Source organism: Gossypium arboreum, chromosome 13 (genome assembly GCF_025698485.1).
Source record: "Gossypium arboreum isolate Shixiya-1 chromosome 13, ASM2569848v2, whole genome shotgun sequence".
Taxonomy (NCBI): domain Eukaryota; kingdom Viridiplantae; phylum Streptophyta; class Magnoliopsida; order Malvales; family Malvaceae; genus Gossypium; species Gossypium arboreum.
This window is the reverse complement of record NC_069082.1, coordinates 34,360,197-34,375,870: the sequence shown is the minus strand read 5'-3', so window position 1 is coordinate 34,375,870 and position 15,674 is coordinate 34,360,197.

Below are 15,674 nucleotides of genomic sequence, written 5' to 3'. Positions count from 1 at the left end.
TTTTGGTCGAGCCAATTAGTACAGTTTATTAGTTAAAGTCTCCCCTATTCCAGGGTTGGACTACACTGACCTTCGTGCGTTACAAATTGAATACCTCCTTGTACAGGGCTTTAATACTGATGCCGTTTATTTCTATAGAAACTAGACTCAGAGAGTAATCTATACATATATGGAATGACTCCTAATTATCTCTGGTTAATTTACAATGAATTTCCAAAGACGGAACAGGGTATCCAGAAACCGTTCTGGCCCTGTTTCACGAGAACTTTAATATCTCTTAACATATAACTCATATGACCGTTTCGTTTCTTCCATATGAAAGTAGATTCATCAAAGTTCATTTACATAATTTATTCACTATTTAATACCATTCCTACTATTTTTAGTGATTTTCACATCCACATCACTGCTGCCATCAGCATCTGCCTTTAAGGTAGGCTTTACCTATTTCATGATTTCCATGATTCAATTGGCCCTTTTTGCATACATAGCACAAAGTGTGATCATGATTAACCATTCCAATGGCTAATCGTTTCAAAAGAATTCCATACCTCATAATGATCAACATACAAACGATTATGGTACTATGCTAAAAACCTATATAAGCCATTTTCGCATGGCTATCCAAGTTTACACAAAACCGAAAGGTACATGACCTTCAACAAAAGGGTAGTCCTATACATGCCATTTCAAAGTTCAACCAAAATTGTACCAAAATCGGGCTTTGATAGTGTGGGAGACTTCGACTTCCAAAAATCCGAGTCCGATAGCTGACGAGCCAAAATCTATAAACAAAGAAACAGAGAAATCGAAATAAGCAATTTATGCTTAGTAAGTTTGAGCAAGAAATTCCAGCACAACAAAAGCATAGCATTCATAAAGCTAACGGATAATTTCATAAGCACAAATTCTCAATATCCTACTCATTTCACATTCCAACCCCTATGTTCATACATAAGGGATCATCTTAGCCAAATACCGGAAACTCATTACTCGATCGAGCGAATATTATTCAAGGAATCAACTAATTCAAGCACATACGAACATACCTCATTGCTGGAATTTTTCAAGCGTATTAACTGAAAATTTTACAGCAAGATCGCTCATTCTCGAATCACGCACCTTGAATTTAACCGGATATAACGACTCGCTCAAATGCCTTCGGACGAAGCCGGTTATAGTGACTCGCACGAATGCCTTTGGGACTTAACCCGGGTTTAGTAACTTGCACAAATGCCTTGAGCTTAGCCCAGATTTATTAACTCGCAACGAATGCCTTCGGATCCTAGTCCGGATATAGTCACTTAGCACAAAGCCTTCGGGACTTAGCCCGGACATCATTCAATAACCAAGCACAATTATCAATAAATTATGACACATTCAGATTTCATTTTCATTAGCAAAACTCAAACACAAGGCACTTTTCACACTTGCAATTTCGCTCAATAGCCACACACAAAGAGCATGATTTTAATTTGCTTTAAACATGATCTAATCAATTCAAATTTAAGCTCTATTACTCAAGAACTTACCTAGGATATCGTCGAACGATTTCAATGGCTATTCGACCACTTTTTCCTTCCCTTTGTCGGATCTAGTTCCCCTTTGCTCTTGAGCTTAATTTAACAAATAAATCGATTTAATCATTTGAGCATCGAAAGAGGAATACAAGGTACTTAGCCAATATATATACTCATTAGGCATCAAAGTCACATGTGTACGAAATCATGAATCGAACTCAACACATTAGTTAATATTCCTCTTAGCCGAATTTTCTAAGCCAAGAATAGGCATCAATATGCTTGCCTCTAACCGAATGCATGCACACCAATTTCCCTCATGTGGCCGAATATGCATGTCCATGTTGAGGCCAATTATACACTTAATACCACACAAAAACAGCATACATTTTACTAACTAACGATTACATATCGTAGCTCAATACACATCTCTCATTTACTTCATAACCAAACATCATCACAAGCAAATATACACCTTGAAATAGTATATATGTCATACCAATACATCATGTACAAACATATATACATATATATATGCTAGAGCCGAATCTCAAGTTGATTGTAACTAAACATGAACATAATTTCAAAACACAAATCTTACTTTCCATGCAATGAGCATAAATCACACTTTTGGATGTACCATGGCCGAATACATCACAACACCATAATTTTGGTCATGATTAAACAAAGAACTTAATGTCTTACTCAAAAATACTAAAAAGAAAGTCCAAGAGCCATCAATCCACCATCACATATATCATTAGCAAGCTTCATATTTAACATGCAATGGCATTAACACAAAATCCACCTTGGCCAAATACCATCCCCATGATATAACAAAGGTTTGAACCATGGGCTAACAAGAGCATCAAGCTATCAACTAAAACATGCATGAATGTCATGGCACAACCTCAAACATACCTTAATCTTGATGCAAGTATAGCCAAACCTCTTCCTAATCCTCTTCCAAACCAAGCATGAAGCAAAATTCTCCTTCCTCTCTAGTATTTTCGGTCAAGAGAGAATGAAAAATGGATGAACAAATTTTTTCTTTTCTCTTCCTCAATACACTAAGAATGGGGCATGCATGAGACCATTTTTTCTTTTTCCATTTCTTTATTACCCATGCTCATTAATTTATTTTTTCACCCATGATTCACCAACAAAACATGTCTATGACATGTTTTGCCCATATTTCTTTGTCATGGCCGCCATCACTTGTAAAAAGAGGGTATTTGACATGCAAGGCCATTTTTTGCATGCATGCTTTAATTAGTCATCACACATTCCCCATCATACTTTCAAAGTTTTCTACTAGGTCCTTTCTAGTGAAATTCACATTTATAACTCTAAATTAAAGCATCAAAAATGTCACACATGAGTTAACACATATTATAGGCATCAAAATAAACATCAAATTATTTTTATGCCTCGGTTTTTGTGGTCCTGAAACCACATTCCGACTAGGGTCGTTTTAAGGCTGTCACAACTCTCCCCCACTTAAGAAATTTTCGTCCCGAAAATCTTACCGGTAAATAGATTTGGGTATCACTCTTTCATAGAGTTCTCGGGTTCCCAAGTAGCTTCTTCTATTCCGTGTTTGAGCCATAATACTTTCACTAGCGGAACCCTTTTGTTTCGTAATTCTTTTACTTCACGAGCTAGGATACGAATCGGTTCTTCTTCATAACTCATATCGTCTTGAATTTCAACCTCTGATGGACTAATTACGTGCGATGGATCAGATCTATAGCGTCGAAGCATTGAAACATGGAAGACGTTGTGAATCTTTTCGAGTTCAGGGGGCAAAATCAAACGATACGCAATCGGGCCAACTCGTTCAGAGATTTCAGACGCCCAATGAATCTCGGCTCAACTTGCCCTTACTACTGAATCTGAGTATCTTTTCCAAGGAGAAACTTTAAGAAACACTTTATCTCCCACCGATACTCAATGTCCTTTCGTTTCAAATCCGCGTCACGATTTACGACGATCCGTGGCGCCTTCGGACTTTCACGGATTACCTTTACCTTCTGCTCAGATCTTTAATCAAATCCACTCAAAATTTTGTTTTCACCGAGCTCGGTCCAAAACAATGGTGTACGACATTTACGCCCGTACAAAGCCTCGTAAAGGCGCCATCTTAATACTTGATTGAAAACTATTGTTGTGCTTAATTCAATCAAAGGTAGATACCGCTTCCATGAACCACTGAATTTGAGGATGCAACATCTCAACATATCCTCAAGTATCTGAATTATCCGCTCGGATTGACCATCGGTTTGAGGGTGAAAGGTAGTGCTGAAATGCAACTTGGTACCCAAAGCTTCTTGCAATTTCTTCCAAAATCGCGAGGTGAACCTCGGATCTCTATCCGACACAATGTAAATCGGTACCCCGTGTAATCTCACAATCTGAGAAACGTACAATTCAGCTAGTTTATCCAATGAAAAATCCATACGCACAGGGATAAAGTGAGCCGACTTAGTCAGTCTATCAACAACAACCCAAATCGCATCCTTCTTACTTGCTGACAATGGCAGTCCGGACACAAAGTCCATTGTGACTCGATCCCATTTCCACTCGGGTATCGTAATCGGTGAAGTAATCCTGAAGGCACTTGATGTTTCGCTTTCACTTGTTGACATATTAAACATCTCAAAACAAAGTCGGAGATGTCTCGTTTCATACCATGCCACCAAAATCGACGTTTCAAATCGTTGTACATCTTCGTACTCCCCGGGTGGATTGCCATTCGGCTACAATGGGCTTTGTTCGAATTATCGAAATAAGTTCAATTCTTTGGAACACACAGACGCTTCGAACCTCAAACAATCGTCATCATTAATTTGAAACTCGATTCCTTGTTCGAACACACTCACTTTGCTTTTGCAACCAACTCATCGTCGACTTTCTCGAGCTTCACGAATTTGATGAGTCAATAATGGTTTGGCCTTTAATTGGCTACTAACACATTGTCGGGTAGAATAGACAAGTGTACATTCATTGCTCGTAAAAGCAACAAGTGATTTCCTACCAAGGCGTCCGCAACCACATTAGCCTTTCCGGGTGATAATCAATGACAAGCTCATAATCTTTTAACAACTCGAGCCAACGTCTTTGTCGCAGATTTAAGTCTCTTTGAGTCATCAAATAATTGAGACTTTGTGATCCGAATACACATGGCACTTCTCACCAAATAAGTAATGTCGCCATATCTTTAAGGCGAATACGATGGCGACCAATTCGAGATCATGGGTCGGATAATTTTTCTCATGTGGCTTTAATTGTCTCGACGATAGGCCACAACTCGACCTTCTTGCATCAAGACGCAACCTAACCCAAGTAGGAGGCGTCACTATAGATGACAAACTCTTTGCCGATTCGGTCGTACTAGTCTTGGAGCTTCCGTCAAATGAGTTTTCAATTGGTCGAAACTTTTCGACACTTTTCCGTCCATTCAAACTTGACATCTTTACAAGCGGTTTAGTCATGGGTGTGGCTATCATCAAGAATCCTTTTACAAACCGTCGGTAGTAACCGCAAGTCCCAAAAAGCTCCGAACCTCAAGAATATTTCTGAGGCTTCCAGCTTAAGTATGGCTGAAATTTTACTCGGTCGACTCGAATACCCGATGCAGATACCACATGGCCCAAGAAGCTAACCTCGCTAACCGTAACTCACACTTGTTGAACTTAGCATATAGTCGCTTATCCCGTAAAATTTGCAACACTAATCTCGTGTGCTCGCATGTTCGGTCTCATCTCTTGAATAGACCAAGATGTCGTCAATGAACACAACTACTGAACCGATCCAAATACGGTCCAAGATCCGATTCATCAAATCCATAAATACCGCAGGGGCATTAGTGAGCCCAAACGGCATCACTAAGAACTCGTAGTGACCATATCTTGTTCTGAAGGCAGTTTTGGGTATATCCGAATCTCGGATTCGCAACTGATAATAGCCCGACCTCAAATCTATTTTTGAGAACATTAAGGCTCCCTTCAGTTGATCGAACAAATCATCGATACGCGGTAACGGATATTTGTTCTTTATTGTCACCTTATTAAGCTGACGATAGTCGATGCACAACCTCATGGTTCCGTCTTTCTTTTTCACAAACAACATTGGTGCACCCCAAGGTGAAAAACTTCAAGCGAGCAAAACTTCTATCCACCAACTCTTGCAATCGAGCTTTCAACTCCTTTAATTCGTTGGTGCCATACGATACGAGCTATCGAAATTGGTGTGGTCCTGGGGACAAGCTCAATACCAAACTCTATCTCCGAACAGTGGCAAACCCGATAATTCTTCGAAAACATCCGGTAATCACAAACCACCGCACAGATTCGGTTTTATTTCTAACTCCTTATCATCAAGTACATACGCAAGGTATGCTTCGCACCCTTTCTTATATATTTTGGGCCAACATTGATGATATTACAATGGCAACCCTTTAAGTCCGTAGACTCAACTCGGATCATCTCGTTATTTATGCACCTCAAATCAATAGTCTTGCTTTTGCAATTCGCAACCGCATCATGCACGGTCAACCAATCCAACCCAAGAATAACATCAAATTCATCGAATGGCAAAAGCATCAAGTCCGCTAGAAAATAGGAACCTCGAATTACTAGGGGACATTTTTTACACACTTTGTCGACTAGCACGTAACGACCCAAGGGATTTGACACCCGAATTACGAACTCAGTAGACTCAATAGGTAAAGTCTTACTGGATGCTAAGGTTTCGCATATATAAGAATGAGTAGAACCAGGGTCAATCAAAGCAATCACATTAGTATCAAAGAGAGTGAAAGTACCGGCAATAACATCTGAAGAGGAAGCATCCTCGCGTGCGCGTATAGCATAAGCCCTAGCAGGAGCGTGAGCCTCGGTTCTGGTCGTAACATCTCTAGATCCTCTCTGACCACCACTAGCATTGCCCGTATTTCTAGACGGTCTACCTCGGCGATGGTAGCACTTTGCTTCCCACTCGATCTACATTCTTCTCGCATAACCTCGGGCAATCTTTAATGAAGTGGTCAACTGATCCGCACTTGTAACAGAGCGGTCACGGAATCTACAACTTCGAATGACATTTGCCACAATACTAGCACTCGCTCTCTCTCGATGATCATTTCCACCATCGGCGATCGAAGTGACTCGTGTGGTCACAGGAGGTCGATCGCGATCTCGTCTAGAAAAGCCCGAAGTGTCTCTAGACCGCCTAAGCCATCTCTAAATTTCTTTGATGATGTGGAAGGGCTTCCCAAGACCTCTAATGAAACTCCCTTGCTCCCACTTCACTTTTCTTTTCTCCATATCGAGCTCCTCGGCTTTGCACGCCGCTCGACAAGAGCCACAAACTCTCGGATTTCCAAAATGCCAACATACAGACTTTATATCATCATTCATCCATCTTGAAGCGTTTACACATCACACCTTCAAGAAATGCATTCCGCGCATCTGGCCGAGCCTCACAAATTTTCGTTCATAGTCGGTAACCGACATGGAACCTTGTTTAAGTTCGAGAAATTCCTTCCGCTTTTGATCCATAAATCTCTGACTGATATACTTTTTCCGAAACTCAGTTTGGAAAAACTCCCAAGTTACTTGCTCTCGGGGCACAACAGAAGTCAGAGTACACCACCAATAGTAGGCAGAATCACGTAGCAAGGAGATAGTACACTTTAGGCATTCAACGGGTGTACAAGATAGCTCATCGAGTACCCGGATAGTGTTGTCCAACCAAAATTCAGCTTGCTCGGCATCGCCGCTATCCGTAGCTTTAAATTCAGAGCCCCATGTTTTCGGATTCATCAACTGGGGCTTATTCGACCTTATTTGGTCGATTCACGGAGGCATTGTAGGTGCGGGGTCTATGAGTCGGGAATGGAGGTTGTGGAACAGTAGTGTTAGTTCGAATGTATTGGTTGAACCAATCATTCATCACGCTATAAAAGCTTGCCTAGCCTCATCATTCGGATTGCTAGCAACAGGTTGAGAGTCCGCCGCTGTCCCTTGTGCAGAGCAGCGCCACACTCTCCACATCATCACTATCGCTTCGGTTGGGATCGGGATCCATTACTATAATTAAACACAAATTCAAACGTCGAAATCACCACACTATCAATTAATCACATAATGGCATGTATAGCTAGACCCAAACGTATTACGGTAGTCCTAGAATCGACTAAACCGTAGCTCGATACCAATAAAATTGTAACACCCGCACTTTAGTCTCATTATCGAATCGGACACAAGGTGCACACAGACTTAACTATTTTCACAATCCATTTAGAAATTTCCGACTAGTGGTCAACGCATCACTTGTCACCTTAAAAATCATATCTTGAGTTTCAAAGCTTGAAATTTGTTTCGTAATTTTTCCTGAAACTAGACTCATATGTCCATCTACATATTTTTTCTAGAATTTTGGTCAAGCCAATTAGTACAACTTATTAGTTAAAGTCTCCCTATTCCGTGGTTAGACTACACCGACCTTCGTGCGTTACAAATTGAATACCTCCTTGTACAGGGCTTTAATACTGATGCCGTTTATTTCTATAGAAACTAGACTCAGAGAGTAATCTATACATATATGGAATGACTCCTAATTATCTCTGGTTAATTTACAATGAATTTCCAAAGTCGGAACAGGGTATCCAGAAACCGTTCTGGCCCTGTTTCACGAGAACTTTAATATCTCTTAACATATAACTCATATGACCGTTTCGTTTCTTCCATATGAAAGTAGATTCATCAAAGTTCATTTACATAATTTATTCACTGTAACACCCGGTACCCGACTCCATTACCGGAATCGGACACAAGGTGCACACAGACTTAACTATTTTCACAGTCCATTTAGAAATTTCTAGACTAGCTGGTCACTGCGTCACTGTCGCCTTAAAAATCATATCTTGAGTTTCAAAGCTCAAAAATTTGTTTCGTAATTTTTCCCTGAAACTAGACACATATGTACATCTACATATTTTTTCTAGAATTTTGGTCGAGCCAATTAGTACAGTTTATTAGTTAAAGTCTCCCTATTCCAGGGTTGGACTACACTGACCTTCGTGCGTTACAAATTGAATACCTCCTTGTACAGGGCTTTAATACTGATGCCGTTTATTTCTATAGAAACTAGACTCATAGAGTAATCTATACATATATGGAATGACTCCTAATTATCTCTGGTTAATTTACAATGAATTTCCAAAGTCGGAACAGGGTATCCAGAAACCGTTCTGGCCCTGTTTCACGAGAACTTTAATATCTCTTAACATATAACTCATATGACCGTTTCGTTTCTTCCATATGAAAGTAGATTCATCAAAGTTCATTTACATAATTTATTCACTATTTAATACCATTCCTACTATTTTTAGTGATTTTCACATCCACATCACTGCTGCCATCAGCATCTGCCTTTAAGGTAGGCTTTACCTATTTCATGATTTCCATGATTCAATTGGCCCTTTTTGCATACATAGCACAAAGTGTGATCATGATTAACCATTCCAATGGCTAATCGTTTCAAAAGAATTCCATACCTCATAATGATCAACATACAAACGATTATGGTACTATGCTAAAAACCTATATAAGCCATTTTCGCATGGCTATCCAAGTTTACACAAAACCGAAAGGTACATGACCTTCAACAAAAGGGTAGTCCTATACATGCCATTTCAAAGTTCAACCAAAATTGTACCAAAATCGGGGCTTTGATAGTGTGGGAGACTTCGACTTCCAAAAATCCCGAGTCCGATAGCTGACGAGCCAAAATCTATAAACAAAGAAACAGAGAAATCGAAATAAGCAATTTATGCTTAGTAAGTTTGAGCAAGAAATTCCAGCACAACAAAAGCATAGCATTCATAAAGCTAACGGATAATTTCATAAGCACAAATTCTCAATATCCTACTCATTTCACATTCCAACCCCTATGTTCATACATAAGGGATCATCTTAGCCAAATACCGGAAACTCATTACTCGACTGAGCGAATATTATTCGAAGGGAATCAACTAATTCAAGCACATACGAACATACCTCATTGCTGGAATTTTTCAAGCGTATTAACTGAAAATTTTACAGCAAGATCGCTCATTCTCGAATCACGTACCTTCAAAATTTAACCGGATATAACGACTCGCTCAAATGCCTTCGGGACGAAGCCCGGTTATAGTGACTCGCACGAATGCCTTTGGGACTTAACCCGGGCTTAGTAACTTGCACAAATGCCTTCGGGCTTAGCCCGGATTTATTAACTCGCACGAATGCCTTCGGATCCTAGTCCGAATATAGTCACTTAGCACAAAGCCTTCGGGACTTAGCTCGGACGTCATTCGAATAACCGAGCACAATTATCAATAAATTATGACACATTCGTATTTCATTTTCATTAGCAAAACTCAAACACAAGGCACTTTTCACACTTGCAATTTCGGCTCAATAGCCACACACAAAGAGCATGATTTTAATTTGCTTTAAACATGATCTAATCAATTCAGAATTTAAGCTCTATTACTCAAGAACTTACCTAGGATATCGTCGAACGATTTCAATGGCTATTCGACCACTTTTTCCTTCCCTTTGTCGGATCTAGTTCCCCTTTGCTCTTGAGCTTAATTTAACAAATAAATCGATTTAATCATTTGAGCATCGAAGAGGAATACAAGGTACTTAGCCAATATATATACTCATTAGGCATCAAAGTCACATGTGTACGAAATCATGAATCGAACTCAACACATTAGTTAATATTCCTCTTAGCGAATTTTCTAAGCCAAGAATAGGCATCAATATGCTTGCCTCTAACCGAATGCATGCACACCAATTTCCCCTCATGTGGCCGAATATGCATGTCCATGTTGAGGCCAATTATACACTTAATACCACACAAAACAGCATACATTTTACTAACTAACGATTACATATCGTAGCTCAATACACATCTCTCATTTACTTCATAACCAAACATCATCACAAGCAAATATACACCTTGAAATAGTATATATGTCATACCAATACATCATGTACAAACATATATACATATATATATGCTAGAGCCGAATCTCAAGTTGATTGTAACTAAACATGAACATAATTTCAAAACACAAATCTTACTTTCCATGCAATGAGCATAAATCACACTTTTGGATGTACCATGGCGAATACATCACAACACCATAATTTTGGTCATGATTAAACAAAGAACTTAATGTCTTACTCAAAAATACTAAAAAGAAAGTCCAAGAGCCATCAATCCACCATCACATATATCATTAGCAAGCTTCATATTTAACATGCAATGGCATTAACACAAAATCCACCTTGGCCAAATACCATCCCCATGATATAACAAAGGTTTGAACCATGGGCTAACAAGAGCATCAAGCTATCAACTAAAAACATGCATGAATCTCATGGCACAACCTCAAACATACCTTAATCTTGATGCAAGTATAGCCAAACCTCTTCCTAATCCTCTTCCAAACCAAGCATGAAGCAAAATTCCTCCTTCCCTCTAGTATTTTCGGTCAAGAGAGAATGAAAATGGATGAACAAATTTTTTCTTTTCTCTTCCTCAATACACTGCAATGAGGCATGCATGAGACCATTTTTTTCTTTTTCCATTTCTTTATTACCCATGCTCATTAATTTATTTTTTTCACCCATGATTCACCAACAAAACATGTCTATGTCATGTTTTGCCCATATTTCTTTGTCATGGCCAGCCATCACTTGTAAAAGAGGGTATTTGACATGCAAGGCCATTGTTTTGCATGCATGCTTTAATTAGTCATCACACATTCCCCATCATACTTTCAAAGTTTTCTACTAGGTCCTTTCTAGTGAAATTCACATTTATAACTCTAAATTAAAGCATAAAAAATGTCACACATGAGTTAACACATATTATAGGCATCAAAATAAATATCAAATTATTTTTATGCCTCAGTTTTTGTGGTCCCGAAACCACATTCTGACTAGGGTCGTTTTAAGGCTGTCACAAACACTTGGCCGAATAATCCTAAACTAGCAAAACTCCACATTTGTTCATACCATCTTTTAAATTCACATATATCTATTTAGGTAGCTCATATTTTCCCCTTTCTAATATTTCTATCCAAAACACCAAAACACTATCCTTTTTTTGCATTTACCCCATAATACCGTATGCACAATTTGTCACCAAAACTAAAGAAAAATCAACATATGGGTTGCAATAAGAGCTTGACTACTACCTAGATTCTCATAAAAATCAATAGAAATAACATGAACTCCTACCTTATTTAACCTCCAAGATAGCCGAATGCCTTAGACAAGTTCCTTCCTCTTTCCTTTTTTTGTTTCGGCTATGCAAGAAGGTAAGGAAGATGAACACTCTTACCTTTATTTCCTTAAAGGTGACCCATGCCTTAACTTCAATTTCTTCTCTTTTGGTACGGCAATGGGGGAAAAAGAGGATGAACATACCTTGTTTCTATCACTCTTCCATTCTTTTAATTATTCTTTCTTCCATACTATAAAGCCATTAACTATTATCATGCTAAAATAAAATGCATATAATATCTATCAACCATCATTATGACCTGCCACTAAATTAAAAGTGGTCTATTTGACATGCAAGTCCCTCATGTCAATAACTCACGCATTATTTGGCCACTTTAAATTTCACCTATCACATTTTCAAGTCCTATCACATGGGTCCTTTCTTATAAATTAGCACCTAATTGATAAAATCAAGGCACAAAATATTCACACATACAAATTCCACATACAATAAGCACAGAATATAACATCTAATTATTTTTGTGACTCGATTTTGTGGTCCCGAAACCACTTTCCGACTAGGGTCACATTAGGGGTGTCACAATAGGGACTTGAATCTTCTGTTTAGTGTCATGTATAGGCTCCTATGATAGATGTGATACTCATTTTGCATACTCATTTTGTATAGGCCATTAATGTTGGTTAATATTGATTATTATTAAATGCATTTGATTCAAATTTCTCAGGGTTGTGGCTGTTTTGGTTATATGTGTTATGCTTGGAATTGTTTTGGTTGATGTTGTGTACGTTCGTACAAGTAAAGTTGGAAAAAGGCTTGGTAAATAGCCTTGTTTTCATCCACATGGGCAGACACACGGGCGTGTGTCTAAATCGTGTGTGACACACAGTCTGCCCCATAGGTGTGTAGTCCGGTCGTGTGCCCTCTGCACCTTAATTTTACAAGTTAGTATGTATAATAGTAAACACACGGGTAGAGGCATGACCGTGTGTCTCAGCCGTGTGAAGGACACGTCCTAACATACGGGCGGTGCCTTGCCCGTGTGCCTTTAATTGGTTGATGACATCAGAAACAGAATGCCAGGGTTTTTGTACACGGCTGAAACACGGGTGTGTCATGGCCGTGTGAGGGACACAAGCCATGGACACGGGCATGTGCCAGGCCATGTGAAAACCCCTGTAGGTTCAAATTAAAAAATAAATTGACACAGGTTAGGGACACGGGCGTGTCTAGATATGCCAAGGTCGTGTGAGCTACACGGGCCTTCAGCACGATCATGTTAAGATGACACACAGGCGTGTCACTTTTCCACATGGGTGTATACCCTGTTCACCTTGAAATATTTTTTTACAAAGTTTTCTAAAGTACTCAGTTAAGTCTTGAATCTTTTTCGTAGTGTGTCTTGGCCTTCGTGGGCTCTTATTAGGGACTTTATGATAGGTTTTCAAAAAGTTTTACTTTAGACGAAAATTTATGGCACAAAGATGTTTATAAGCATGTGTTTAAGTATGGTAACACCTCATATCCAATTCTGGAATTGAACTTGGGTAAGAGGTGTTACATTTAGTGGTATCAGAGTTATGTTTAGTCAATTTTCAAACTAACCTAGCATGAGCACGAGTCTAGCTATACATGCCACAAATATTTTGTGATAGTGTGACGACTCCTGACAAATTTAAATTGTGTTTTCATATAGTAAATGGATCCTGACGGAGCTATGGTTTTTGATGTGGAAAGTAATGCGCCAGCTCCCCCTGAAGGGACCGCGCTAGTCGAAAGTGGGCCTGTGACATTGAGTTAGGGTGGAGGGGCTAAAGAAGCCTACCTCTATATGATGGATGCTAGGTACTTGGAGTTCATTCATGCAAATCCGAACACTTTGCCTCCTCCTCCTCCTCCGATTCCACATCTTGCCCATCTAGCTCCAAGGAGTAAAAATGGTTAAGAGAGAAAAACCTCTCGTAGATAGAATTCATGAGCATGGAGCCAAGGAGTTTTGGGCTAGAATTGATGATGTGTGACAGCCCAAAATTGACCCTAGTCGGAATGTGGTTTCGGGACCACAAAACCGAGGCATAAAAATAATTTAAAATTTATTTTGATGCCTATAATATGTGTATGCTCATGTATGACATTTTTGATGATTGATTTAGTGTTATAAAGGTGAATTCCACTAGAAAGGACTTAGTAGTGAACTTTGAAAGTACGATAGGGAAATGTGTGATGACTAATTAAAGCATGCATGCAAAACAATGGACTTGCATGTCAAATTCCCTTTTATAGGTGGTGGCGGCCATGACAAAGAATATGGGCTAAACATGTCATGAAACATGTTTTGTTGGGCATTAGGGAGAAATAATAAACAAATAAGCATGGGTAAGAAAAGAATGAAAAAAAAATGTGTGTGTGAGTGTGGTATCTCCCCATTGCCGTGAGTTGTAAAGGAAGAAAGAAAAAATTTGTTCATCCTTTCTTTGAGCCAAAACTAAGGGGAAGAAGAGATTTTTGCTTCATTTTATTTGTTTAGAAGAGATCTAGAAGGAGATTTGGCTAAACTTGCACCAAGATTAAGGTATGTATGAGGTTGTGTCATGAGATTCATGCATGTTTTAGTTGCCAACTTGATGTTCATGTTAGCCATGGTTCAAATCCTTGTTATGCCATGGAAGTGGTATTTGGTCAAAGTTGATATTGTGATAAAGCCATTGCATGCTAAGTGTGAAGCTTGATGATGATGCATGCAATGATGGATTGTCTACTCTTGAAATTTCTTTGTAGCCATCTTGAGTAAGACATTGAGTTTTCTTTTGTTTAACCATGATTGAAGTTGAAAGGGCATGATTGTGATGTATTCGCCATGATGCATTTATGAGCATGGTTCATGCTTCTTGCATGTTAGTTAAAATTTGTGTTTTGGATGGCTAGGGACACCTTGAAATTGCCATGCACATATATGTATATATATGTTTGCACATGATGTTTTGGTTATGAAGTAAGTGATGAATATGTTTGTTTAAAGAAGAAAATGTTGAAGAATGCTTGTGAAATTGCAAGTACATTCGCCTAGTACACATATGATGTGGAAATCTTGGAATTTATTGTTGAATTGGTGCAAGTATGACTAAGTATATTCGGCCTTAGGTAGCCTATTGATGGCCTTAGCTTTTCCTTGATGCTTGAATGAATTGTATTGAATTGCTTGATGTAGTATAAAATGTGCATGACCATTGTGTATTCAAGCTAAAGGGTGGCCATATGACCATTTAAACTCCTTGTCATATTTGGCCATAAGCTAGCATAATGAGGTTTTAATAAATTGAATTTGTTTGAATTAGCTCAAGAGCTTAGAGGGCCACAATTGGACAAGGGGAAGGAAAAAGTGATCGAATAGCCGTAAAAGCCGTTCGACAACATCCGAGGTAAGTCCTCAAGAAGTGACCCTACTTGAATTATGTGAAACGAAATATGGATGTGTAATGATTATTGATTTATGTGTGTATGAGTATTTGAATGATACCGGCTACGTCCGGGCGATTATGCTAGTGATTACATTTGTGTTTGAGCCTTAGTAACGAAAATGAAACATGAATGTCTAATGATTATTGATGTATGTGTGCATGAGCAATTGAATGATATCCGGGCTAAGTCCCGACGACATTTATGCTGGAAATTATATCCGGGTTAAGACCCGAAGGCAATTGTGCTAGTGGCTACATCCGGGCTAAGACCCGAAGGCATTCGTGCGAGTCGTTCTATCCGGGCTAAGACCCGAAGGCATTCGTGCACGTGGTTATATCCGGTTGTATTCCGAAGAAGCTTGGGCTGGAGGTGAGTGTTGGCTGCTGT